The 26,966-nt window shown below is 43.5% G+C and overlaps 1 long non-coding RNA gene across 1 annotated transcript in view; it reads right to left on the reverse strand.

Moving 5' to 3' along the window:
• LOC144798595 (uncharacterized) overlaps positions 1-26,966 on the reverse strand; it is a 146,788-nt gene that overhangs the window by 84,529 nt on the left and 35,293 nt on the right. The window contains exon 2 of the long non-coding RNA XR_013603575.1: positions 15,920-15,981. This is a non-coding gene — a long non-coding RNA (uncharacterized LOC144798595). The remainder of the gene's footprint in view (positions 1-15,919; positions 15,982-26,966) is intronic.

The following is a 26,966-nucleotide window of genomic DNA, read 5'->3' on the forward strand; positions in this document are numbered from 1 at the left end:
TCAACCTCACCCTACCCCAGCGGGAAATGGATGTGCTGGTGGAATCTACCCCCTTTCATGGGGCTAAAAAGAAGATTACTTACCCCGATATCAGGATTACCCCTAGGGTTTTGGACCTTTTCAAAGCTAACTATCCACCACTCCTCCAACAACTTAAGGAGGATTTTCGTAGATGGGCTCCCAAGTATATCACGTGGCTGTGGTGTATACAGGTTATCAAAATGAATGTCTTGCCTAGACTCTAGTATCTTTTCCAAGGGCTGCCAATTGAGTTAGACCGTCGGTTCCTCCCAGCTCTATGATCTATGATCATACAATTCATCTGACAGGGTCTCCCCTACAAACGACTCCGACTTCTGAGGAGCTCTCGGGGTTAGCAATGCCTGATCTAGATCTTTATTATAAGGTGGCCCAGTGATTGCTGAATGGCCGTTAGGGAGTCTGACAAACACTGGCTCCATACGGATAGAGCAGTGGCCAGCAGATACATCTGGGACCTTCTACGGAAGCCCAAAGCAGACTGTCTGCTAAATGTGTACCTCAGTACTCCCACCAAGACTACTCTACGTGACTGGGATAAGATTAATAGAACGGTGGCCTGGACCACCTTTCCCTCCCCCTTCACCCCGATTCATTATAATCCAGCATTCCCCCCAGCTTTACACTCAGGACCCTTTGATGCGTGAAGGGAGGGAGGTAGTATTACTATTTCGGACCTGATCCACAACTGGGATATCTTTACATTTGAGCACTGTCAGAGGGACTCCCAGCATCAGAGCACTACCACTATACCCAACTCAGACACTGGGTTCAACATCCAGATGTTTGTGGGGCAGCTACGCGAGACCTCCAACCCATTGCTCGTTTGTCAAAAGTTGAATCGGCTCGAAGAGGTGTATCTCTTTTCTTTACTCCTTATTGCTCTCAACAACTACTTCCCCTCAATCAAGGCACATGGGTTTTCGGGGGCGAATACTGGGCAACCCCATTCTGGACACACAGTGGAGTAAGCTTTGGAGACATACCGAGGTTTAATCACTCCATGGGGATCAGAGAGGCTCACTATAAAGTACTATATGACTGGTAACGTCTACCTTACCAAATTGCGGAACCTTTCCCCAATACTTTGGATTTATGTTGGCGGAGCTGTGGCATGTTGGGGAACGTCTGACACATTTGGAGGGACTGCCCTACAATCCACCCATTTTGGACACAAATACTTTCCCAGATCAAAGACATTCTAGGATATCCACTTCCAGATGATCTTGGCTGCATGCTCCTAGGCGTCCTAGATGACTCCCTCAGATATCAGATCATGGGTGATCGCTCCATAATCTAGCTGTGCCTCTGGGCTGCACAAATGGTGGTCGCTCCGCCTGGAAAAGGAAAGAAGCCTCTTCTCTGACACAATGGTATGCCAGACAGTGGCAGGTTCTCACGATGAAGCACATGGCAGACATCTTTAATCACAACTTCAAAAACTTTGAATATGTTTGGGACCTTTGGTAGCATATCTCTCTAGCTGACTCCCACAACTGCATGCCCAACACAAAAAAGGGACTTCACCTCTTTCAATTTTAAGAGATTTTCCAAGCGTAATGATTGAGAGATGGCAAATCCTTACTATCGGCATGATTCCAATGCCAATAGCTACAATTCGCACACACTGGCCATACCCGTGCACATTAGATGAAATTTCCATGTTCCTAATGTTATACTTTAATAATATATATACTTTAAGCACAATGTATTTACATTAAGTTTGTAAAATGATAATCCTGAAGATAGTTGCAAGTGATCCTGCCAATAGAAACGATGTACTAAGAGAAAGGAATTACACTCAGATGTGCTATAATGATGTCACTTTGGAAAGCCAATAAAGAAGGTTTTGACAATAAAAAGTAATTAAAAATGTCCCATTAATTTTTAAATCATCAAGGTTATTAACATGTTTTTAAAATGAACTAATGAATAGGTTCTATTTGTATATATTTTGTTAAATATGAAATTACATGTATTTATATTGTTAAATAGTTTAAATAATTTCATTTAAAATGATCTCCTATAGGATATTATTTTAAGTCCCTGCCTCCATTGAAGTCTACTGGAGGGCAATGCAGTTCCTCTGGTTGGCCAAGTGGGGGATGGACTCACCTCAGGACTAAACTGGAGTACATTTACTATTTATTTATTATTGAGAGCGTTTTTAGCTGTAGTCGATTTAGAAGTGCAGTTTGTGAATGCAACGGGATTAGTCTAGGCGAGTATATGTCCATCCCTAAGGTGGAGAGCTACACTCGTAGGTTTGTTAATAACATTTTGTAGAACTTAAGTAGTACTATTGTACTTCTACTAAACATACTACAAAATATAGTTTGTGAATGTAAGACCTAAATGTTTTTCTTCACTGCACATATTTCAACAAAGTCAAAGCCTAGATATTTAAAGACACTGACCTGTTGCAACAAAGTATCTTTAAAAAACCAAACAAACTTATTTGCCTGCTTTGAAAATCAGCATCCTGGTCTTTTCAAGATTAATAATATATCTATTAGTCTTGCAACATTCGCTAATGGCTTTCATGTTCCTTTTTATTTGCCCCGGGGTGTAAATCACTGTCCTGTCACAAGCCATTTTTATCTGGAAATCTTTCAGATGGAATACCATTTCCATTCAAGTCCACCTGAATAAAACTTATAAAATATAGCTGTTGAATCAGTAATAAAAACGTTTTGCAAAATAATATAAGACTGGATTTTATTTTGCAACAGGTTCCATTCCACCAAGTCAAAAGCAGTCAGGAAATCCACAAAGCAGCAGAATAGATTGCCATCCATTGCAATGAATCTCCTGGCCTTTGACCAGAGAATCATACAGTGGTGAATTGTAGAGTGAATTTCTTTAAAACCACCATGTTCTTTTGGGATGATGCAGGAGCCTGACGCTCATCTTACTAAAAGTTTTAAGAGAGTTTTTACACAGATTTTATAGGAGGTATGTACCAAAAACATTAATCCGTACGTACTTTGTTAGATTGCTTCAAATGCCTTTTTTGTAAATCAGCCTGATAATAACTCCTGGCCAGGAGTTGGAGATCAACCCATTAGGTGTAAACCATTGGAAAAGATGGCTCAACTTTGTAGCTTACCAGAGTGGACTGGCATTAAATATTATAGCGAAAGACTATCTGACCCACCTGCCCATGAACGTTTCTTAGTTTTAAATATCACAGCAATAATACCTGCTTCCTAAAGACGCATTAAATGGTGGATCTGGGGAATATAAATTAAGATTGGGAGTTTGTGGTTTCACTAAGGATGTATTATATATACAAATACTATACTGCAAACATTATACTGCAGGCAGTTAAAAGGTTCTAGAAGTATGGTGCTAGCCCTAATACACCTACCACCAGTCATTTGTAAGAGCTACAGAAGTTAACGTACTGGTGTGTGTGTTTCTGGTGAACATGGTGTGCGGTTGGCACAGATACAGTACCCCTGACAGCATTGAATGAACTGTGTCAGGTAGTGAGCGGCAGTACTGTTGGTGCCCTCTTTCTACTCGATCTGTCAGTGGTGTTTGAGACTGTCAGCCATGACATCTTGCTGACTTGTCTAACTCGAGTGGGTTGAAGGAGCGACCGGCAGCCTAGATTCTATTCTGTTTGAAAACCAAACTCAAGGTTTAGCTCTCTGATAAGTATGTATTGTTTCTGTTCCAGGCAGATGATACACAAATCTTCTTCTGCCTTGATCAGTAAAGTCTTTCCAAAGGGTCCTGCCTCAACTCTTGTCTTTTGCAGACTAGCTCCTAGAATACTAGCCCATTTTTTTAAACCTGATGTACAAAAGACACAAATATGTACAGTCAGAGGTGGTGATTATGAGTGGTGCAATGAGCTGTGGTCAGAATGCCTGGCAATCTTTCACGTCCTGCTCCTTCTGAAAATAATCTAGCGGTATTCAACAACATTATTTCCCTCATTCCTCAGATTTATTATGCGGTTAAATCATGTTACTAACTTTTAAAAACATGTTAACATGTTAACAAGATTTCTAAAACTGTTGCAGGTTCAAAATATGGTGTCGTGCGACGACTACAAAAGCCTTAGAGGACATACCTTCCTGGTGTTTACTAAAGTTTACTAGCTGCCAAGTACCATCCATGCAGAAAATTAGGGGGCATATTATCAAGCCTGGGCGATACAATTATCGCTGCTTTATCGGCCGAAAACGGCCGATAAAGCGGCGATAATGGGCTTGATAATATGCTCTATGGAATTCCAATCGAAGCCCATGTTAGATGTGAAGACATCTAACATGGGCTTCAATTGGAATTCCATAGAGCATATTATCAAGCCCATTATCGCCGCTTTATCGGCCGTTTTCGACCGATAAAGCGGCGATAATTGTATCGCCCAGGCTTGATAATATGCCCTAGATTTTTCCACTAATGACGAAAAAGATTTGAAGGTTTCACTAGGCGATAAAACACCTCCTCTCTTAGCAGTCTCAATTTAACCCAAAGTTACAAACACATCATGTTCCAAACAGGATACCCTCCAGGCCCAACCACCGCCACCCTCTCCCATTGAAAAAATGGAAAGGATATTAACGAGCACATCTCTTTATATAACATTTTTGATGTGCAGTTATACCCTCCTGACTGGCTCGCGTTTCAATTTACATAGGAAAAAGTAAGCCTCAAATGAAAAGTAGAGCAAACAGATGATCCAACAGTAAGGAAAGCAAATTTGGGGCCAGAACTATGGCGTGATTTTGCATGCTGACACGTGTTTGTGAACCCGTTTGCGCATGCAAAATCACTGTTGGCCATGTATAATTCCAAAATAGTGAGTGTCAATTTATTTGCAACTCGCTATTTAGGAATTGCGAGTCGTAATTAGGAAGGGGCGTTCCCTTCCTAATTACGTCCGCAATGCTATGTGTGAATGTTTTCTGACCGCAATTGCGGTCACAAAACACTCACAAATTACCACCCTCATCAAGAGGGTGGTAATGCAGTCGCAATTTGGAAGGGGTCTCCAGAGGACCCCTTCCACTTTGAGACTGTCTCTAAAAAGTATTTTTTAAAGGCAGGCAGTGGTCCCAGGGACCACTACCTGCCCTTAAAAAATGAAACAAAAACGTTTCATTTTGTTTTTTAAATGCATCCCGTTTGCTTTATTTGATAGCAGTCCCAGATATGGTGGTCTGCTGAGCCCACAGGCCACCATCCCTGGGAGTGATGGCATTCCCAATGGGCTCGCAAATTGCGAGAGGCTCATTAATATAAATGAGCCCTGCAATTTGCGACCCCATTGGGAATCGAAAAAGAGTGTAATAACACTGTTGTACATTTCATTTAGTGCCTCGTAATTTACGACTTGCAATGAGTCGCAAATTGCAAGGCGCTAAATGAAAGGGTCGTACATCTGGCCCTAAGACTTTTAAATTAAGGAAAGCTTACAAAACACAACAAATATGATCTTGGAGTATCAATATCAAAATTAGATATACTTCCAGATTCCCATACTAGGTTCCACACATAGCGTGGCACAGGTAAATCAGTGACTGCAATCTTGGATTACCACAACACAACAGTTGACCAGAAAAGAAGGGCTTCACTTCTCTCACTTTACTCCTCTGCAGCTTTCGAAATAGTCCATCCATCGTAATTATATACATGTTATATCAAAGGTGAATCAAAGGAACTACTCTGCACTGGATTTCTTTTTACATTTCAGAGTGGTATCAAAGACCCCACCATCCAAATCATTAGGATCCAAGACTGAAGTTGGTGTCCTATGAGGATGCACTACTGCACTGATACATTTCAACTCATAATCGGAGGCCTCTACCAGAAGCTTTTCTTGCTACAACCATGATTATGACACTCACATCATACTGAATCTGGAAAATCCTACAGACATGGGCAATTGCAAGTTTGGCCCTTTCCTGCTGGCAGTGGACGGATGGATGTTCTGCAACCACTTACAGCTCAATACTAACCTGCTGGCATTTGCCCAATATTTGCATTTGATGCCCTAGTAACTTAAAACCTCACCTAAATCTGCCAACCAGGTCAGAATCTCAGGTTCATCGAGGACTCTGAACTCTCTCCATGAGCCCAAGTGAGCTAGATAACCAAGTCTTTAAACATCCCCATGAGTATCCTGGGCACATATTCCCTTTCCTGGAATCCCTACAATGGATTCGAGCCATCATCTCCCTTATACAGGTGAACCTACACTAAGCTGATGGAACATACCTTGTAACTCCAGCTTTTCTTCTATGCAGACTTCAGATGGGGCAGAATGCCGCTGTAAGACTTATATGACATCTATGACCAAGAGCTGGTGTAGCATTGTCACTTCACTGGCTGCTTGTAACATTTAGCAAAATGAAATCAATGGTGGACTACCAACCTTCTTTCAGCCCAAAACTCAAGCACATATCCTAAGAACAAAACTCCTATTAAAAAAGATCCTCTTCTTATTATCCCCTATAGGGAAAATGTCACATGGGTAGGGAGACATTTTCTGTAAAGTCCGTCAAACTCTGGAACTCACACCCTGGCTGAATAAACAAAACATAATTTCTCTGAAATTTCAGATAAAAAGTAAACACGCGATTGATATCCCTTCTATCAAAAAGCCTCCTTTGCACCCTCACAACGGAGTATGTACAAGTAAAATGCTTTGCACTATTAATCTGACACAGACATGCCTAAGTGCCTCACTATGTTTGTAGTGACATAACTGTAGCAGCCCTTTAGCCATTGGTTACTGATCTCATCTGAACTGCTGAAAGGTGCTCAAGTACCCACAAACCCCTGAGCTTGAAACAATTGTGCTTGTAGGAGAGGGTCAATATGATTGGCCAGCAAGATTTGCCAATCACATCTTCATCTTCAAGAGCAGATTAATTTGATTTGCAGAGGTAAGCTGATCGCACATAATTACCTTTGGTGATCTTGGTAGGACTTCAAAGTTACTTTTTTAGAACTTAATTTAACATTATTGCTAACACATTTTTCCACGTAGAAATATGCATCTTTTATTTTATATCAGAACACTAACTTAGCACTTTTCCCAGGTCTATAAAACAGAGGTACTCTGTGTTGTGCCAATGTCTTTCTTTTCACTCAAACAATGCTTAACTGGACCATGTCATATAAATGGATGATGTCAGATCAGTTGGCACATACTCAAACAATAGGACAAAATTGTTTATATTACTTATAAGTGAACATAACTCAAAAGTAAAGTTGGGTTAATACATTGACATTGCCAATTTCTCCTCTTGCAGAACAGTCGTGAGATCCCCTCAATCAACAAACATATTCAATATCTGTATAACCACTTATTAAAACAGTATAGGACACCTTTGCTTTCTAAATGTACAATACCCTTTTATACCTTAAATTACCTGATTAAGTAAGGACCTTGGTGTTCCTAAAGGAGTAGCCCCAAGATGCCTTGACTAATATGGGACTAATGGGAGAGCAAACATGGAACTCGTGTCACTCGTATCAAAATCTGAAAAAAATGCACTCCAATTTCCTCTTGACTATCCTATTTATTTTCTGTATCACCATAGCTCCATACATATCACACAGAAATGTGTGGGTCGTCTTCGCTGACCAATAGGTATTGAAACTGAGAATGGGGTAAAATTGCGCACCTTTCAAACGAGTCTCCTCAAACAGATGCTACCTTTCATCACGGAGCCTGTTGCCTGGACAATTTCACTTTCTTATTTCTAAACACCTGTCAGGTCAATCACGGGTCTAAACAAGATGGTAAAATTCAGCCTTGAGACTTGATTTAGAATTAAACTCTGGACATACTTCGTAGCAGTCTGACAATATTTATATAGTCCAGACCTGCAATTCGATGAAAGATATTTTGCTGGATGCACACTTCTCTCTGGATTGTCCGGGTCCACCTCACTAGGAAAATCAACTTTCACATTCACATTTTGTTTGTGAAGTTTCACCTCAGAGATGCTAGCTGCGGGTCCAAAAGTCCACCAACCTTCAAGGGAAGGCTTCCAAGAGAGGCCGTCGGCCACATTTTCGCTGTATCTGACTATGTTTAACAGACTTCATGTATCTGTTTAATTAATGTTGAGAGGAGGGGGGTATGAAAGTGCGCAAGCTTACTTATGCAAATTGTAAAAATTCTATGTAGAGATTTACACATTTTTTGACATCTGATGTTGAAAATTCAGCAAACTATTTTGGGGTAGAAAAACAATGCATCTTCACTTTCGGAGATTTTTAAAAAGTAAAATATTTTTATGGACAAAAATCAACAAAGGTCAATTTCCAGATTTCATTATCACCAAAAATGCTTGTTGGAAGTCAAAATCAGCTAGCTGACTCTTCGTTGATTCTTTTTAGCAAAATATTTTTATGGTGGATAGAGGAACCTCTTCAAATTGACTATTTGCTAAAGAATCTGGTAACAATTACGTAAGAAGCATAATTGGAACATAATTAAACGTTTATCAGTTTCATGAATTTGTCAAATGAAATTCACTCAGTTATGCTGGCAGTTTTATAAATTGACATGCTGCTAGTCAAAAACTAGAAATCAACAAAACAACTTTATCAAAATACATACAATCCCTGATTTACTCACACTTCTGAAAGCTCTCATTAATAAGCTATTACAACAGGGGGATAGCTTATAAAAAATATGCAAAATATGCATCTATTGCTCAGTAATTATGCCAGCATGCAGTGTGAGCCATAGTTTCTTTTCTATATGTTCACCGATTATCTCTATTGCCAGGGCTGGGATTGATTGCCAGCATATTGGCTTTGTAAATGCTTATTTTTAAATGTTTTTGTGAATCTATATTTCAAAAACATTTAAAATAAATCTGCAAGTCTAAACACGCATGGACATGCAAAAGGAGCCATCTCTTGCAAAGATATTTAAAGGGTGCTGCATGCAGAGAAGCATGGCTTTTTAATGTTTTTATGAAGACGTTTTACAAAAAACTTTCACAGATGGATGGTCTTGCTTGCTTATGCATGAGCTGATCATCTCTAAATGGGATTGAAGCCCATTTAAACACGAATTACCCTTCATATAAGAGAATGCACACTCCAGGGCAGACAAAAGACCTTCTATACAAAGAAAACACTACCTTGTATTCCCATTCCTCGCATACCAACATAACTGAGAGCCATGCTTACGCTCGCAATCTCCAAGCTTGGCAATGCCAATAGTCTATGCCTTGGTGCACCTGCATTCATTGTACACAAAATAAAACTCATCCAAAGTGCTACCTCAAGGCTTATTCTCTGCCTTCCCCAAAGAGAAAGCATGACTCCCATCCTTCAAATTGCTACACTGGCTGTCTATAGCGTGAAGGGCAATATTCAAGGCACTCTGCATTGTCCATAGACCTTCCCAAGGAAATTGACTGCTATATATACAAGTTAAATTCAAGCAATACAAACCAAACAGTACACTGTGTTCCACGCTTGCACCACTTCTCATCATACTACCTTACTATAAGACATCCATATGAGTTTCTGCTTTCTCAGTACTCGCCACCAAATCCTGGAACTCACTACCAGCCAGCATTTGAAGCACCCAGGAGCTCATACACTTCTGAAAACAGTTGAAAACGTGGCTATTTCCTTGATAACTGCACCACCCATATCCCTGGAAAAGGAGCCCAGAAAACAGTTGGATTCTCAATAGCAATCCTCCTCTAACAACCCACAAATTGCAATCAACTCAACCAGCAAACTGATTTTATTATACAAGTGGGCAAAAGGGGCAGACCTATGGTCTGCCACAGCATTATATAGTTATGAACTTCTATATATAACAGTTATGGCCCACAATAATACTAATACCATAATAAAAAGAGATCAGCAACAAACTGTAACTTATACCTCTTAAATTCACATTACATATCTGCTATGAGGGTGGTCCATCACCAGCACGGTACAGCCAAAAAAACAAGCATCACCAAATGAACAGGCATGGAATAACTGAAGAGATCTGTCACACATTGTTGGACAATTTGGAGGACTTTACTATATTCCATTTACTGTATGTCCCAAATATCTATACAATCTGACCACTTCTTTAGATCTCACATAGACACTCAGATATGGGATAATAACAAAAATGTCCATCCCAACTGATCTCTCCACTTCTCTCCACTCTTTAACCATGTCAGCTCAGGGCCACAACAGTACATAACATCTCAGACTGGACAACCCAATGCAGTAACCAGCTAAGCAGACTATATCACATGTAATACCATAAAGGGGCTGCAGAGCTGCTCAAAGCTACAAACATACTGAACACCATAAAACTGTCAGTGCCTTTTATACTTTATCATCCAACACACTGATTCACGCTGTGACCCATAACACGAAAAACACATCTTGGTGGTCATCACGCATGACATGAAACACTTCCTACATAGGATTAAAACAAAACAACATCCTTCCAACCACATGCCCTAATCGGTGTAGCATGCTAGTTATGTCTGCCAGTGCTTCAGCGCCCCACATAGGGGTAGTAACCTCTATATATTAATGCTGCTATGTAATACAATCTTTTCATATTGAGAAATTCGGTTCAGAAACAGTAGCTGCAAAAGCGTGCTATGTGCATGCAAGGGCAGCAATCTTTGATTGGGTTAGAAGCCAATTCCCAAAATGTAGGCTGGCAGCAGTGTGTGTGTAATAATCTTGTAAGGCAAACTAATATAATACCTCTGTTCTGACCTATTTAATTTTCATATGACCTAAACAGTACCAATACCCCACATTGATTCCGCAAGCTTAACAGACCAAAGAACACATTTTATTTATTTCTTTATTTTATTTATCGCACATTTTCTTTAAGCATTAAAAACTTTTATTATGGAAGGAGGAGCCAAGATGGCGACCGAGATGGCTGCGTAAACGCTCGGCTCCGTGAGCCTTCTCACCCCGCGCTTACATCCTGGCAACCATCCTGAGCCGCAACGGCATATTTCAGTAGGCGAAGGACAACTTTCTCTTACCGTTTGCTCCCGAGGCTTCTACGTGCGGCAGACCCGTTGCAATGTCCCCGACTGTTTTGCGGCCTTCACGTAGCTGGGACCGGGGTCTCGAGTGAGGAGAGTGGCCGGCCGCGACTGCGACAACAGTGGCCTCTGGTGATGGTGAGGAGTCGGCCGGTGGGAACCGAAGACTTGATGGCCGATGGCGACAGTGCCGACCCAGTTCAACTAGCGGAGAGCCTTGTGGGCAGTGTGATACAGCAGGGTCGAGGGGTGTGCACGATACTTGGCCCCCCGTTCCAGTGTTTTGTCTGGGCATACTACCGACTTTTCCCAGAGTCGACGGGCAGCTCCCAGGGAGCGGCGGAGATTTTGTTTAGCCTTTTGGTGACCCTCCGATGAGAAACCTGCCTTGACTTTCGGGATCCCCGTGGTGAATCCTATTCCTCCCTGGTGTGGGGCCCGGTCCCGAGGTGAGGTGGAGAAGGACGAGGCCGGATCAGCTAAGATAGTGGATAGCACCCTCTTACGCACACCTCATCCGGGCAGAGAAGCCGCTGTGTGTGAGAGTCCTGGGGTCTGGCACCACGAGAAAGAGCCCACGTCCAGAGATATACTGGCTGCGTTAACAACTCTGCAAATGACCCTGATCCGAGACGCCCGGGATCTGGGAAGACGGATGGCCGCCATTGTTGTCCCACCGCTCCACATCGGCGTGGCTCGATCTCAAGGAAGTGCCGATTTGCCCGCTTCTGCGTCAGTGATGACTGCTCCAGCTACGCCTACGTTTGTGGAGAAGCCGTTAGACCCGGTTCATGATACCGCTTTGGATAGATCTGTTGCATATGTGAGTGACTCGTCAGGGCCCTTATCTGTTCGGCGGCTGCAGAAACAACATCGATCTATGGTTTGGACTGCCCCGGCGGCGTTTCAACGCTTCCCGAATTGTGTGACTCTCTCTTCATGGCTGGTGAGATGGTGCGCGGACTGGAGGTTGTTTCCGGTGTCGATACTGACACAGACGGATTTCCACCATACATATTCGGCTGGGTCTTGGGGGCTACAGTCCCATGGAGTGACGGCGCTGCCCGGTCCGTCCGGATCGGTTGGACCCTCCACACTGCTCATTATGCCGATTGCTAAATGGACGGATGTTGGTACTATTGATAGAAAAGGCCAGGGGTGAGATCGTCTAGGACATAGTGGGACTCATTGTTGGCTGATGGTGCTTAGGAGGACACTTCGCGGGGATTTTATTGATTGCGCTATTGATGATTATTGTTTACTGTGGCTGTCCTGATCCTGCTTTTAGGATGTTTACTGTGCGCGGTGGGTGAGGGGGGGGGGGTCGGGTAGCTAGATCGATGGCCTTTCTCCACATTTTTTCTTCTTTTTCCTTTTTCTCTTCTTCTATATTTCGGGTCTCTCATTTAGGGCGATAGGCACGCTGCTGGGGGCGGGGGGGGGGTAGGCCGTAGCCTTCTGCAGGGGTGCAGGGTGGGGGGTAGGGGGATGGGGTTTGTTAATTTGTTCCTTCTTTGTCTCTATGGCCCTTTGTCCTTCTTTTTTGGTGTCGCTGTTTTTCTTGTTTCCTACAGTCTGTCTCGTTTTGAGGGGTGGGGTGCAGTTCGCCACGCAGTGTATGTGTTTTTTACATCTATCCTGACTCGTGTGCCTTACCCCCGTTTCTTCAACTGTATTCGCACTCTTTGCGGATTCCCGCTTCATGCTGCTATTGTAGGAACATGTATGACCATATGGCATTGATTCTGGCTTTTCTTTCTTTATTGTAAAATGAACCTACTCGAATCCTGATTCACACGCAGTACGCTTGAATACCAGTTATACCCTGGACACTTATCAGACCCCGATTTTTGGGCTGCTGTATCTTTCTATACTGCTTTGCTGAACTTACGACTGACTAGCGGCCGGCCGAGATGGTTGTAGGCCCATGCTTGTATTTACTTGAAATGACAATAAAGGTTCTCAAAAAAAAAAAAACCTTTATTATGCCTGTTATTATTTTTCTTTTTTTAAAAATACATTTCAATAAAAATTGTTGCAAGAATACATATATATGTACAAAGCTGTTATATTCTTTCAAAAACAGCGTCTGCAACAACGATATCACACCCTCGCAAGACCAATGCGACTCACTCACCTCGTTCTTTCACCGCAAGATCGCCGACATACACAACAGCTTCGGCGTGCTGACCACGCACCCAACCACTGAACCAGCGCCCCCCACCACCACCCTCTGCACCTGGACCCCTGTCAGCACCGAAGACACCACCCGCCTGATGAACACCATCCACTCCGGCTCCCCTACCGACCCCTGCCCACACCACATCTTCAACAAAGCCAACTCCATCATCGCACCCCAACTCCGGAACATCATGAACAGCTCCTTCGCATCCGCCACCTTCCCGGAGAGCTGGAAACATGCCGAGCTGAGCGCCCTCCTGAAGAAACCCACCGCAGACCCCACGGACCTCAAGAACTTCCGCCCCATCTCGCTCCTCCCCTTTCCTGCCAAAGTCATTGAGAAGACCGTCAATGAGACAACTCTCCGCCTTCCTTGAGACCAACGGATCCCTCGACCCCTCACAGTCCAGTTTCCGAGCAAACCACAGCACCGAGACCACCCTCATCGCAGCCACCGACGACATCAGGTCCCTGCTCGACAACGGGGAAACTGCTGCCCTCATCCTCCTGGACCTCTCAGCAGCCTTCAACACCGTATGCCACCGCACCGTGATACAGCGCCTCAGCAACACTGGAATCCAAGGAGCGGCACTGGAGTGGATCATCTCGTTCCTCGCCGGAAGAACCCAGAGAGTCCGCCTCCCCCCGTTCCGATCCGTGGCCACCGAAGTCATCTGCGGCGTTCCGCAAGGATCCTCACTCAGCCCCACCCTCTTCAACGTCTACATGAGCCCTCTCGCAGCCATCGCTCGCCAACACAACCTCAACATTATCTCCTACGCCGACGACACCCAGTTGATCCTCTCCCTCACCAACGACCCCGCCACCACCAAAGCCAGCCTCCAGGAAGGTATGAAAGACGTCGCAGAATGGATGAAGATCAGCCGTCTGAAACTGAACTCAGATAAGACGGAAGTCCTCATCCTCGGACCATCCCCCTCTGACTGAGACGACTCCTGGTGGCCCCCTGCCCTGGGCACCGCCCCCAAGCCAACGGACCACGCACGCAACCTGGGCTTCATCCTGGACTCCTCCCTCACGATGACCAAACAAGTCAACGCCGTCTCGTCATCATGCTTCAACACCCTGCGCATGCTCCGAAAGATCTTCCGATGGATTCCCAGCGAAACCAGGAAGACGGTCACCCAGGCCCTCGTCACCAGCCGTCTGGACTACGGGAACACCCTCTACGCTGGCACCACTGCCAAAATCCAGAGAAGACTCCAGCGCATACAGAACGCCTCAGCACGACTCATCCTGGACATCCCTCGCCACAGCCACATCTCTGCCCACCTGAAAGACCTGCACTGGCTCCCCGTCAGCAAGAGGATCTCGTTCAGACTCCTCACCCACGCACACAAGGCTCTCCACGACACGGGCCCGAAGTACCTCAACAGCCGCCTCACATTCTACACACCCACCCGCCAGCTCCGATCCACCAGCCTCGCCCTCGCCTCCGTCCCAAGAATTCGCAAATCCCCCGTCGGAGGAAGATCCTTCTTCTACCTGGTGGCCAAGACATGGAACTCCCTTTCCACTCACCTACGGCTGACCCTGGACCATCTCTCCTTCAGGAAACAACTCAAGACCTGGCTGCTCGAGCAGTAGCGACCCCCCCCCCCTCCCTCAGCGCCTTCAGACCCTTGCGGGTGAGTAGCGCGCTTTACAAATTCTGCTGATTGATTGATTGATTGATTGATACCAAAGTTACTAAATTATCCAGAAATCATTTCTATAAATACAAAAATTCAGTCACCCCATAGCAATCTGTACCTGCACATTCATCCTAAACGTACACACTCATTCAATCCACATTTATGCAATAACACACTAAACAATGTAATAATTTTGTGCTCTGCAAGATGGAGCAAGTTCCTTGTTACAGCATCTGGAGAACTGCCAGGCCTTTCAAAAGCTTAAAAATCAATTCATGAATAAAAGCACACAATGGGTCTCAGGCCCCTGGCCTTAGATGGTACTAGGTTCTTTGAGGGTTACATTATTGTGTTTTGGCAGAGTTCGATCCATCACAAAGAAAAGAAACAATTCTTGTGGTAGGATAAACCATTGCTCTCTGCTGTATGCTGTGATGGGCAGAAAAGAAATGCAAATGACAGTAAAGCCGACCAATGGACAAAGTGGGCTGATTGAAAGTGACTAATTAGAGTTCATGCATACATGTTTAATAACATAAAAAGGTGCTGGCTAATGCAAAACCTATACAAAATATTGCAATCAACAAGCAGCTGAGATATTATTCTAAAAAATGTCCTTAATTTAATCTGCTAAACTTTTGCATAGGTTAGAGAAAATGTCAAACATTTTAGAATTCATTGAGGATTACAGATCACCCATTGTTAGCTAAGGCAAACAGTGGTTTCCAAGACACACTCTGTAATTCTTTTCTTATTTCCAAGGTTCTCAAATGCAAAAGCATTTTTTGCATGTATATGTGTAACAGTTGTGCATTTACACGTGTAAATATGTTGCAATAGTGCATTTTTAATTTAAAATGTCTATCCTTTCTAACCAACCACGGAAAAAAGGGTTTTCTCGACAAGAAATCCATTGCCCTGCAACCCTGCCGCACCCATGTAAATACAGATGTACTCCTGCTCTCGTTTTTAACCGTATCAAGGGTGACAATGCGTCTTCCAAATGTAGGTGAATACCCCAAAACTCACCAGTTTTTAGGTGTTCTCCTGCTTTCTAAGGCACTCCCTCCCAGAACGTCCTCCATCCACCCCTGTGAATAGATTATTATTTCACATATAAAATTACACAAGGATGGCATGATTGTATTGGAGGCATATCCATTTGCAAATTTTTTGTGAACACAATTGAAATGCATACTCGACAGACAAGCCATTTGTGCAACTTAGCACAACTATATAACATGTTCAGAGCCATACAAGGCCTGGCCCCTTTATGCATCCAAGGATTGGTGTCACCCTACGTGCCCACCCGACTGCATCCAAGGATTGGTGTCACCCTAGGTGCCCACCCGACTGCATCCAAGGATTGGTGTCACCCTAGGTGCCCACCCGACTGCATCCAAGGATTGGTGTCACCCTAGGTGCCCACCCGACTGCATCCAAGGATTGGTGTCACCCTAGGTGCCCACCCGACTGCTGAGATCATCCAACCTCTCCCTGTTTATTACGCCCAGGTTTTCTCTGGCCCTCGTGAAGGGCCGTTCTTTTTCCTACCTGGGCCCAAAACTCTGGAATTCTCTTCCTGTAGCTCTCAGGAACTGTCATTCCCTACTTACTTTTCCTAAGAACCTGAATACATTGTTCTTCAGTTGTCATGACTGAGCTTCGAGTCACTTGGCTAGCTGTTGTGCTAGCTGCGGTTCTTTCTGCATCTCTGTTCAGTGCCTTTCTCTAGTGCTGAGAGACCCTTTTTGGGTAGCTGCGCGCTTTATAAGTCTTTTTAGGTTTTGCCTTAGCCATGCGTACGAAGTACGCATGCGCTAGCAAAACCTCTTGATTTCTATGTGGGGTGATGACCCGCCTCTGCCTATCATTGGCTAGCTCCATAAATGGAGGCTAGCCATTGGGAGGCAGAGGCTGTCAATCGCGCTTTCTCTCGAAAACGCGATTCGGGGGCGTTTCTGGTGCATTTTTTAAGCCCCGCCCCTTTGTCCCGGGCCGCGCTGCCATTGGCTGCCGGCCCGGGACACCCCCGTGACGTCATTCCCGGGCCGCGCTGTGATTGGCTGGCCGGCCCGGGACCTGACTTGTTTAGGACTTGTGCCCTGGATATTAAGATATGCTTTGAGTACATTTTACAGTGTTGTGCAGTTCCGGAGATGATGTTAGATTCTGCCTCTGCTATTAGGAACTGTTGTGAGTTTATCTCCAATGACATGAGTCGGTACATCAGAGGCAGTGTCAGGTTCTACCTCTGATAGTATGAGGTGCGTTGAGTTCGCCTCCAGTGCTCTACAATAGTTCAGTGTGCTGTCGCCTTTTGCCTCTTTTGTGTACATTCGTCTGGTGCGAACCTTACTCAAGGATATTAGAGCACTTTACAATAGAACCAGTTTATTTTTTCGTCACAGGGTTACAAGACCAACCCGAGGTTCGAACCTGCTTCCCCGTATTTCGAGGTCGGTAGTTTTAGCCATTTACGCAACATCTCCTGTGACAGAAATGGGCTGCTGTGAGTGCATTTCCAGTGGTCTGCATTTCTGGGGCGCTGCCCCCGATAATACGAGGTGCTCTGAGTTCATTTCTAGTGGTCGCCGTCCTAGGGGCCATGGTCTTCGTTTGAGATTATGAGATGCTTTCTGTGCAGCTCCAGTGGTCCCAGTGCCTGGATCAGGGCGGCTGCTGAGCTGCAGGCAGCGCATGCACAGATCACCACCTTCTGCATCCAGCCAGCCTGGCCGTCCTCAGCCTGCCCCTTTCCGCAGCCACCTATGGCAGCACAGCTCGCTGCTCTCTGCCTTCCCCCTGTGGCTTCCGCAGAGCCATGTCTGCGTAATCTCGAATAATCTGACACCAGAGCAGCACATTCGAGTCAATCTAAAAATATAGATTAAAAAAACGGAAACCCAAACAAGCCTTTCAGAATCCCTGTCGTGCTCTCGGTCTTCAAAACCAGATTATGTGTATGCATAATTTTTAAATGCATATCATTTGCCAGTTTATAAAAAATAACACCCCCTTCATTTTTGTTTGCCCTTCCCTGAAACTGCTTTGTTAATCCTGTATGTAAATTACAGCCAATAGATGTTGTTGTTGAGCGGGGCTGGGATTAGAGACGGGGCGAATGGTTTTCAATATTACTGGGATTACAGAACAAAGACAGAACAGAAACGGGGGGATGTGGTAGGGGGGGAGCAAATTACCAGCCCCCCACCCTTTCCCCCTACACACCACAGAAAGAGATGATTCCAGGAATAAATCAATGGTTCATTTTCCACTGCGGATCAGGGGAGAGATCGCTGCTGATCTGAGAAGAAATTATACCCCCATGGGCACCACCCCCCTCTCTCTCCCTCCGTTTGCCTTTCCTTTCTCCCAGATTAACTGGTGCAGGGAGCCTGAGATCTGGACTGGGGAGGCTGTGCACAAAGTGCTCCGATGCCTGTGGGTAAGAGAAACTTTGCTCCTCTTTTTATGCCTGCTTGCTGTCTGAATGTCGCCTTTTCTTCCGATTTTAGCATAGGATACAGTTCTGGGGGCACGTGACTCGGGAAGGTTACAGGGCTGACATGATTCCGGATTATAATTTAAAGGGAAGCGATAGGAGATCGGGGAGGGTTGGCGCTGCTCGCAGGGAGAGGCAGGCTGCTGGTGGTGGAGGGGAGCATCCAAGGGTGTTCCCACTCCCCCACCCCTCCGCAGTGTGCTGTGGATTACACATTCGGCGCTAGATGGAAATGTTTTTGTAGAGCAGACTGTTTTTGAGGAATAGCTAAGCTCAGGGCTATATACTAGGGCAGTGTGCATGTGATGATCGCATAAACGTGTAGTTTCCTGGGTCCGGTGGGCCGTAGGATAGGGTTGTGTTCACTACAGGGCCGCGGTGGGTGTTTAGATCCGTTTCCCTAAGTACAGTTACATGGTTTTGATGTAGGCTTTTTCTGCTGTACTCTGTGTTCCTCCCCCTTCCGTCTTCCACCTCCTCCCCATATGAAGGAAGCTGGTGTGTGAGAGACAGGAAGCAGGGAGGCAGCAGCAGCGGGTTATTGTGCCCTCAGATGTGTCTGGTCGGATATGGGGCACAGGTCCTCCTGCAGGAAGGAGCTGGTACTTCGGTGGCAGTGCTTGTTACCCACACGTTGTCAGTGCAATTCATGTTTGGAAACATCCGTACAATACAGATTACAGCTTGTGCTAGTGGATTTGAGCCTGTCATGCGATGGTCACTTAAAAATCTAAAATATAGTGTGGTTTAAAATTCATTTATATTCTCAAAAAAATGAAACTGTACTTAATCACTGGTATTTCAAGTTTGTAAAGTTCGCACGCCCTATTTTTTTTGTTTGTTGCCCCCCCCCCCCCACTATAATAAATACGTTATTTCTTTAATGTTAGGATATATGCTGGGTTAGGTGGTATTCGTAGAGTAGAGAGAGTATCGGCTACTGTGTTGGTCTCTGCGCACTTAAATAAGAAAGTAGCAAACTAAACTAAGTAAGCTACTCTAATGTAACATAGGCCTCTATAAACATGTTTGGACTTTTAAATATTCACTGGTATCTGTATGTAACCTTTTTTCGGGGTCGATAACATGGGCACCTTTGGGTTGTGAAACAGCAAGCACTAGCTAAAAACGTATATCACAATTATTTTTATTAACAGCAATTGTTTTAGCTGCTAGACAGTAGTTTTGGCTAGTTACCCAGAAACCAGCATGAATGTGGAAAATATGGCACACATTAGGTAATGTTATCAAATTAGTCTGATAATATTTACAGAACACATGTGGGCAGTGTAGGTGTATTATAGAAATGTAGCAAGATTAGGTACGAAATGCCAAGCGAAAAAGAGCATAGCCTATGTTAATTTCTACTGCTTGCTAGATTATTTTAATTACTTGATTATTTATCCGTATTCTGAGCTCAGGAATCGCACCGCCGCAGCATATTCTTACATGTACTCAAATGGATTACAGTAATGCAGTTCTTAGTATAGAACATAGTAATGCCTGCACCAGCGAGCTTGGCTCCCCCAAAGGTTTGCATTACATTGTTGTCACAAAGCTACCGTCGCCTTGACCTAAATTGATGTAACTGTGGTAAAACCAGCCATTGCATGTGCATAGCAATGCTCTTCTTACATTCGTGTTTAAGTGGAACGAGTTTAAAGTTTACAAAAATGGACTCTGGAACTTATATGAGCAGCCAGTGTAATAGTTTCTCCCTAATGCTAAAAGCTAATTTGATGTCTGAGACCAATACTATGTGTATATGTGTGTATTTATATATCTATCTATATATATATATATATATATCACTGAAAAAACCATAGGTTATAGACCATATATAGTTAGGAATTAGCATTTAAAAAACCTTATTTTACTCACACAAAACCAATGAAATTCCATATATAGTTAGTTGTACTAACTATATATCGCGCACCCGCAATCCACTGCTGATCATGTCACATATTACATCATTCATGACATGGTCAGTGACATCACTGATGACATCACTGATGACATCTCAAATGACATCACTGATGACATCACTGATGACATCTCAAATGACATCACTGATGACATCACTGATGACAACATCCAGTGACTGTGTATTTCTGTAAAGTTAAAATATGTCTTACATATTGAAGAATGAGTAGATGTATAAGTGTCTGGACGAAGGATTTAGTAGGTGCATGACTGAATGAATGAGTGAGTGATTAAATGTGTCTCACTGAGTGCATGGGTTAGTGACTAAACTGTCTTAATTTGTGCATCAATATGTCTGTTGTTCTGTAAACTGCTGCATGTGTTGATCAGTAGCTATATGAGTAAGTATATGGGTTATTGATTGGTTGCTCAAGTATTTGTATGGGAGACTGAGTGTGTGTGTGGGTGGCTGGGAGGTGTATGACTCTGTGCATAGATGTGTGAGCAGTTGATTCACTACATGTATGGGTTCAAAAGTGCACGTGGAAACAGCTGTATGGGCGGTTGACTGTGTGCATGAGTGTATTGGTGAGTGAATGAATATCTCAGTGCTACATGTCAAAGTAAGTACATATGTAAAACACAGTACATGTGAGAGTTGACATATATAAATAACTGTGCATAAGAGCCAGTGAATGTGTGAGTGGCTGTATGGATCATTGTGAACTTGTATCCAGGATTGTATAAGAGAGTAAATATGTGTTAGTATATTTTTGAATAAGTAAGGTGTGTATAACTGTATAGTTGAGAAAATGGAGGTGTGATTGATTGTTTGCATGACTGACTAGGTGTGTGTGTAACTTCATGGATGAGTGACAGTCTGTGAGTCTCTGTTTACACTGAGTGTATCTAAGGTTATATTAGAGTCTGAAGAGGTTCATTGTATTATCACATGAATGATGTCATCAGTGATGTGATCAGTAATGTCAAATGAGATGTCATCAGTGATGTCATCAGTGATGTCATTTGAGATGTCATCAGTGATGTCATCAGTGATGTCATTTGAGATGTCATCAGTGATGTCATCAGTGATGTCACTGACCATGTCATGAATGATGTAATATGTGACATGATCAGCAGTGGATTGCGGGTGCGCGATATATAGTTAGTACAACTAACTATATATGGAATTTCATTGGTTTTGTGTGAGTAAAATAAGGTTTTTTAAATGCTAATTCCTAACTATATATGGTCTATAACCTATGGTTTTTTCAGTGAATTTTCAAGGTTTTGTAAATGCTAATTCCTAACTATATATGGTCTATAACCTATGTTTTTTTCAATGAATTTCATTGGTTTTTTAAAAGCTAATATCTATAGCTGTAAAATTTATTCTTCTTTAAATCCAAAAATATATTTTATATGTTTATTAATAATTTTTTTTAAATATTTTTTTTGTTTCGCTCCCGGTCCGCGAACCGGGAAGCTTCCCGTTAGCTCAATTTGATTCCGCGATCCGGTCCGCGAACCGGTAAGAAATCAACATAGTGACGGTATCGCGTTGCCGCGTAATGCATCTTATGACGTACTGCGTTAGCGCACCCGGAAGTGCCCCGGGGCGCGGACCGAGGCGCGAAACGCAACTCCCCGGAAGCGATCCGCGGCGCGAAAGCGCGACGTATCGCGTTGCCGCGAAATGCGTCTTGTGACGTATCGCGTTAGCGCACCCGGAAGTGTCCCGGGGCGCGGACCGAGGCGCGAAGCTCAGCGACCCGGAAGCTAACCGGGGAGCGTTCCGCAGCGCGTAACATGAGCGTGAGAGGTCATGTGACTTGTTAATAAAACTTTTCATTGGTTCATTTCACTTTTAGTTTCATAATTATGAAAGGCTAGGTCAGGTGACCTAAAAATAACACTTTTCATTGGTTGAGAAGTATTGTTTTTTCCAAATGATGAAAACCCCTCCTTCTTTCCTCACTCTGACTTTCATCATTGTGAGAGGAAGACCTATTTTGCTTGTTGGAAGACCTATTTTGCTTGTGTGAAAATGGCTTCATTGGTTGCTTCAGCTGGTGGACCCCCACCACCACCTCCACCTCCTCATGGGAAGAGAGGACCACCTCCCCAGGTGATTACCAACACTGAGGAGGAAGATGAAGAAATGGATGAGGAGGGAGAACAACCACAATTTCTGGAAGAGTTGCCCCGGGTTTCAAGAAAGAAAGCCAGTTTCATCTGGCAGTTTTTTTCGATGCCTCGTGGACAAAAAAAAGTCAACGCGAGGTATGTCACCTGCCTCATATGCAAGGAACAATTGTCCAGAGGGACGGACAAAAAATACAGTTATGGTAATCATACCATGCATAGGCACATGACGAGGAAACATCCCCTAAATTACAGCCGGGCGGAATTAAGGGATATGATGGACAATCCTAGACCAACTCCTGTGGCCAGACCAACAACACCGGTTTCTTTAACACCAGAGGAGGCACGGGAAACTGTGCCAAATATCCAACAAAATTTTGGGCATATGATACATTTATGTATGCACTGTCGTGCATTATTAGCTTGTGGCAACATGAGCATCAATGCACTCAACCTTGCATATGAACACCATGATTGCCCTAACCGCCCCCAGTAATTTTTTTTTGCTCCTGTTGAGCCCTTTTCAACGCCTGTTTTTTGTTGTTTCCCCCCCCCCAAAAAAACCAAAAAAAATATAAAATCGTTCAAAAAATACAAAAAAAACAAAAAATGTTCAAAAAATAAAAATAAAATATAAAACAACAAAAATATAAAAAAAAAAGTTCTTTTCAGAACTACCTTCCCTTTCAAAAAAAATTGCTACAATGTTTAGCACTCTGGCAAGCTCTATTTCTTTTGGTTCGCTCCCGGGTTAGCTTCCCGGTACGCGGACCGGGAGCTAACCCAAAAAATTTTTTTTTTTTTAAAAAGTGTAAGTATAAGGAAAGTAAACAGAGAGTGATGTTAAAAGAAAGACAGCTATAGGGAGTAAAGAAGAGATACTGTTTAATAGATCTATTTACCGAAGAAAAGACAGAAGAGGGTATAATTGTGAAAAACAAAATAGATAACGAAGTGAAAGAAAAACAAGCATTGGCATAGCCAACAGGTCTCGCCTTTGGGACCTTCTAAGTATTTAGTTATGCAGCATAATATCCTTGGTGCAGCAACATCAACTGTTGCATGGCTAAACACGTATAAGGTCCCAAAGGCGAGACCTATTGTCTATGCCAATGCTTGTTTCTTAAGTAGTATTGCAATACGTCTGACTCTTCCATGTGAAAAGATCTTATCTTGTGCTCTAAAGATTGCTAAAGTCTCGACAGAGAACAGGCTAGGCTGTAAGTAGGGTAAATTGCGCTTGGTGATCTGTTTGAGGGAGCGTCTGCTTTGCCTGGTGTCTTTGGAGAGCAATTTTGATTGTTATACTGGACAATGTTAGTTTTATTGGTCCAGTAGACAATTAAACTGCTGCATGACCACACTGTGTGATCCTGGGCACACTTTACAAATCCTACCTACCATCCAGCGGCTGAAGTGCAAATTGTAAAACCTGATAGCTGGGCACAATTACAGTGTCATTGCAGGCACACCCTGTGTGATCTTGGACATTTATCACATCTCAAAGTACTTTTAAATGCTTGAGCTTGGGATAAACCCTAGAAAAATACTCTCATGCATTTGACCTACCCAGGTGTTTGCTGCTACGTGCTTGATAAGAAATAATGCAACACACAATTGCAACTTCTGTGCCCCTTCCAAATAAACACTAGAAATCAGAGTTGTAATTAGTCTCTAGAATGAGTAAGATGCCCTCCAGCCTCCACTTGAAAGCAGGGGTGTATAGTTTGAGGGGAGTGAGGGGGGGGGCGAGGGAGGCATGCAATACTTTAACGCAGGTAAAAGTGTCCAAAGTCACACCATCTGCCCACTAAAGAGCGGCTCGCAGTGGCCGGCTGGCCCGGCTGATTTGGGGAGCTGTTGGTGCCGAGCCTGGTGGGGCAGGTCCCAGCTGTGCTCTGCCGGGCTGCAGGCAGCTCAGTTATTAGGCAGCTGGTGGCGTGGGGACCACTGCTATTCCGTCTGTAATGTGCCCGAGCCTCCCGGCAGGCGGGGGGATCACAAGAGCGACCGCTCCCACCCTCGGAGACTAATTAATTGGCAGAACAAGAGCGCATTAAGGCGGATATAGGAGGGAGCCCTGTGCTGGCACCTTCTGAGTGTATGAGCTAAAGGCAGGTGGTTGTGTGTTTCAAATGCCTCTCAGACTACAAAACGCAGCGAATGCTACGTCCAAATCTGAAATTAGGAGTGCTCGTGTGCACGTGCCTAGGTATGTCTATCTAAGTGTGTGTGCTTCATAGTAATAGTCTATGTGTCACTGCATCTTAGACTGTGTGCCACTTTAAGCATGTAACAGTGTGAGGGTATGCACTACTGCGCTTGTGAGTCACGCTGTTTGCGAGTGGGTTTGTACCTGACAATTACTGACCTTGCAGTTGTGTGTGACTCACTCTGTGTCTGTGCCACTTTATGCGTGTGCATTTAACCTTGAGTGCCTGTGTATGTGGAGCGTGATGTACTGCGTGTGTGTGCGCGTATGTGTACAGCGAGTTACTGTATGTGGCCTACTGTGAGTGTGCGTGTGTGAGCCACTGTGTTTGTGTGCGTGTCCCACGCTGTGCTGTGTATCTATCTATGTTTATTAGTGTGTGTGTGCTGCTGTGTAGGTACCACTGTATGTGTAAGCGGGTGCTGGAGTGTATAGACAAACACACGTGAATCCTCAGTTTGTATGCAATGTACGTCACACGTAATTTACGGTCCTGTTCCGCTTTATTTTATTTTGATTGCAGTATAAAAAATGCTTGTTTATATTAGACTGGGGAATACAAATAGGAATCTAGTCTTCAAAGGGAGAGCTGCATGCCAATGTAGAACAAGCACCGGCCAGCTTATAACCCTACTCTGCGATGTTCTTGACTCCCATGCCATTGTTCACCATTTGAGTGAAGTCATGACCCCGCCTACCGAGCGGGGTAAGAAATGCTGTTCACAAGTGTGGTTGTAGCTCTCTGGGCACTTAAATATGTTGCAGCTGTCACGTTACTTAAAAACATTGTGAGAGCCTAAGTAAAACTAGAGTGAATTATCGCATGGCATTTTATGTACAGCCCTAATGTAAATAACATAGGGGCATATTATCAACATAGGCAATAAAAGTTTTGCAGCTTTTATCGGCAGAAATGTGTCGCTAAAGCTGCTTTTGCGGCAGAAAACTGCCGCTAAAACCACTTTTGCACCAGTTTTCTGCCAATAAAAAGAGCAATAATTTTATTGGCTGTATTCATAATATGCCCCTTAGTGTGCTTCAACTACACAGAGAAAGCATTATGAACAAATAGTGATACAGTGATCAGTCAAAGACACTAAGAGTAATAGAGACGGAGTGAGTGAACAAGAGTGAGGAACTATGAGAAGAGAGGGACTGAGAAAAAGAGTGGAAGGAGTTGAGTAAGTAGGTAATAGAGAAAGGAATGAGGGAAGTAGCAAAGGCAGGAAACTGAGGATTAAAGAAATGAAGCAGTGGAACTAATAGTAGTTCAATGTGATAGAAATGTAACGAAAAGAGTACAAAATATTTACCTTATAATTGTCGTTAAATTACTCACTTTTTGTTTTTATACTTTCAATCTGTGAAAGAGAGAAGAAACATTTGAAAAATATTAAAACATGTATTTAAAAATTACAAAAGACAAGGGCAAAGATTGAAGGACAAACAGTTTTTCAACAACTTTGACACTTACAGAAGCTACACAGTCCTAAAGATATACATTTTAAACTAACAGTATCTTGATGCAGACGAAGTGAGGCCTATCTTAAAACATGGTGCATATTTTGCATTGCTGTTGTTTCAGAAAAGTGTCGCAAGACACTAACATTTTAAATAATTGCTTCAGGATGCCAATAAGATGTCTACTATCCAGAGTTTTGTTTCAGGTGAGGCCTACTCAGGGTTGCAGATGAAATTTCGAGTTGTTGAAGAGAATAGAGGACATAATACATGTGAAGGTCTACCAATGAAGTGAGTCATGTCCACTGCAATCTTCAACAAAGTCCAAACCTCCTATGTTTCCCTGGACAGACCTAAACTTGATCTGCACAATGTGATTCGTAATGATAGGAAACACAGGTGATGTAATTGAAATACATGCAATTTATTTTGCTCATTTCACAATCACATCACTTGTGTTTCCTTTGCTTAGGTATCTCATTGTGCAGATGTAGTCTAGCATATGAAAGAATACGCAGAAGTGCAGCACTGCATGCAACAACTTTGACACTTACAGAAGCCTCACCTTCTCCATGCCTCCTACACAGTTCTACATATACATCATAAATGCAAACAGTACAGAATTAATTATACATGTTAAATGGTTTATTTTTGCTGTTCTCAGAATGTATCAAAATTCACTAAAAACAGTGACTTGAAGGTATTCATCATGTAACAGCGGGGAAAAAAAAACACAATCAAAATGATTGTGTTTAAAAAACCCATACAACATCAGAAATCAAAATTCAGAACTCCTTAAAGTTAACTTACTTTCCATGACGTCCAAGGAT

Source organism: Lissotriton helveticus, chromosome 12 (assembly GCF_964261635.1).
Source record: "Lissotriton helveticus chromosome 12, aLisHel1.1, whole genome shotgun sequence".
Taxonomy (NCBI): domain Eukaryota; kingdom Metazoa; phylum Chordata; class Amphibia; order Caudata; family Salamandridae; genus Lissotriton; species Lissotriton helveticus.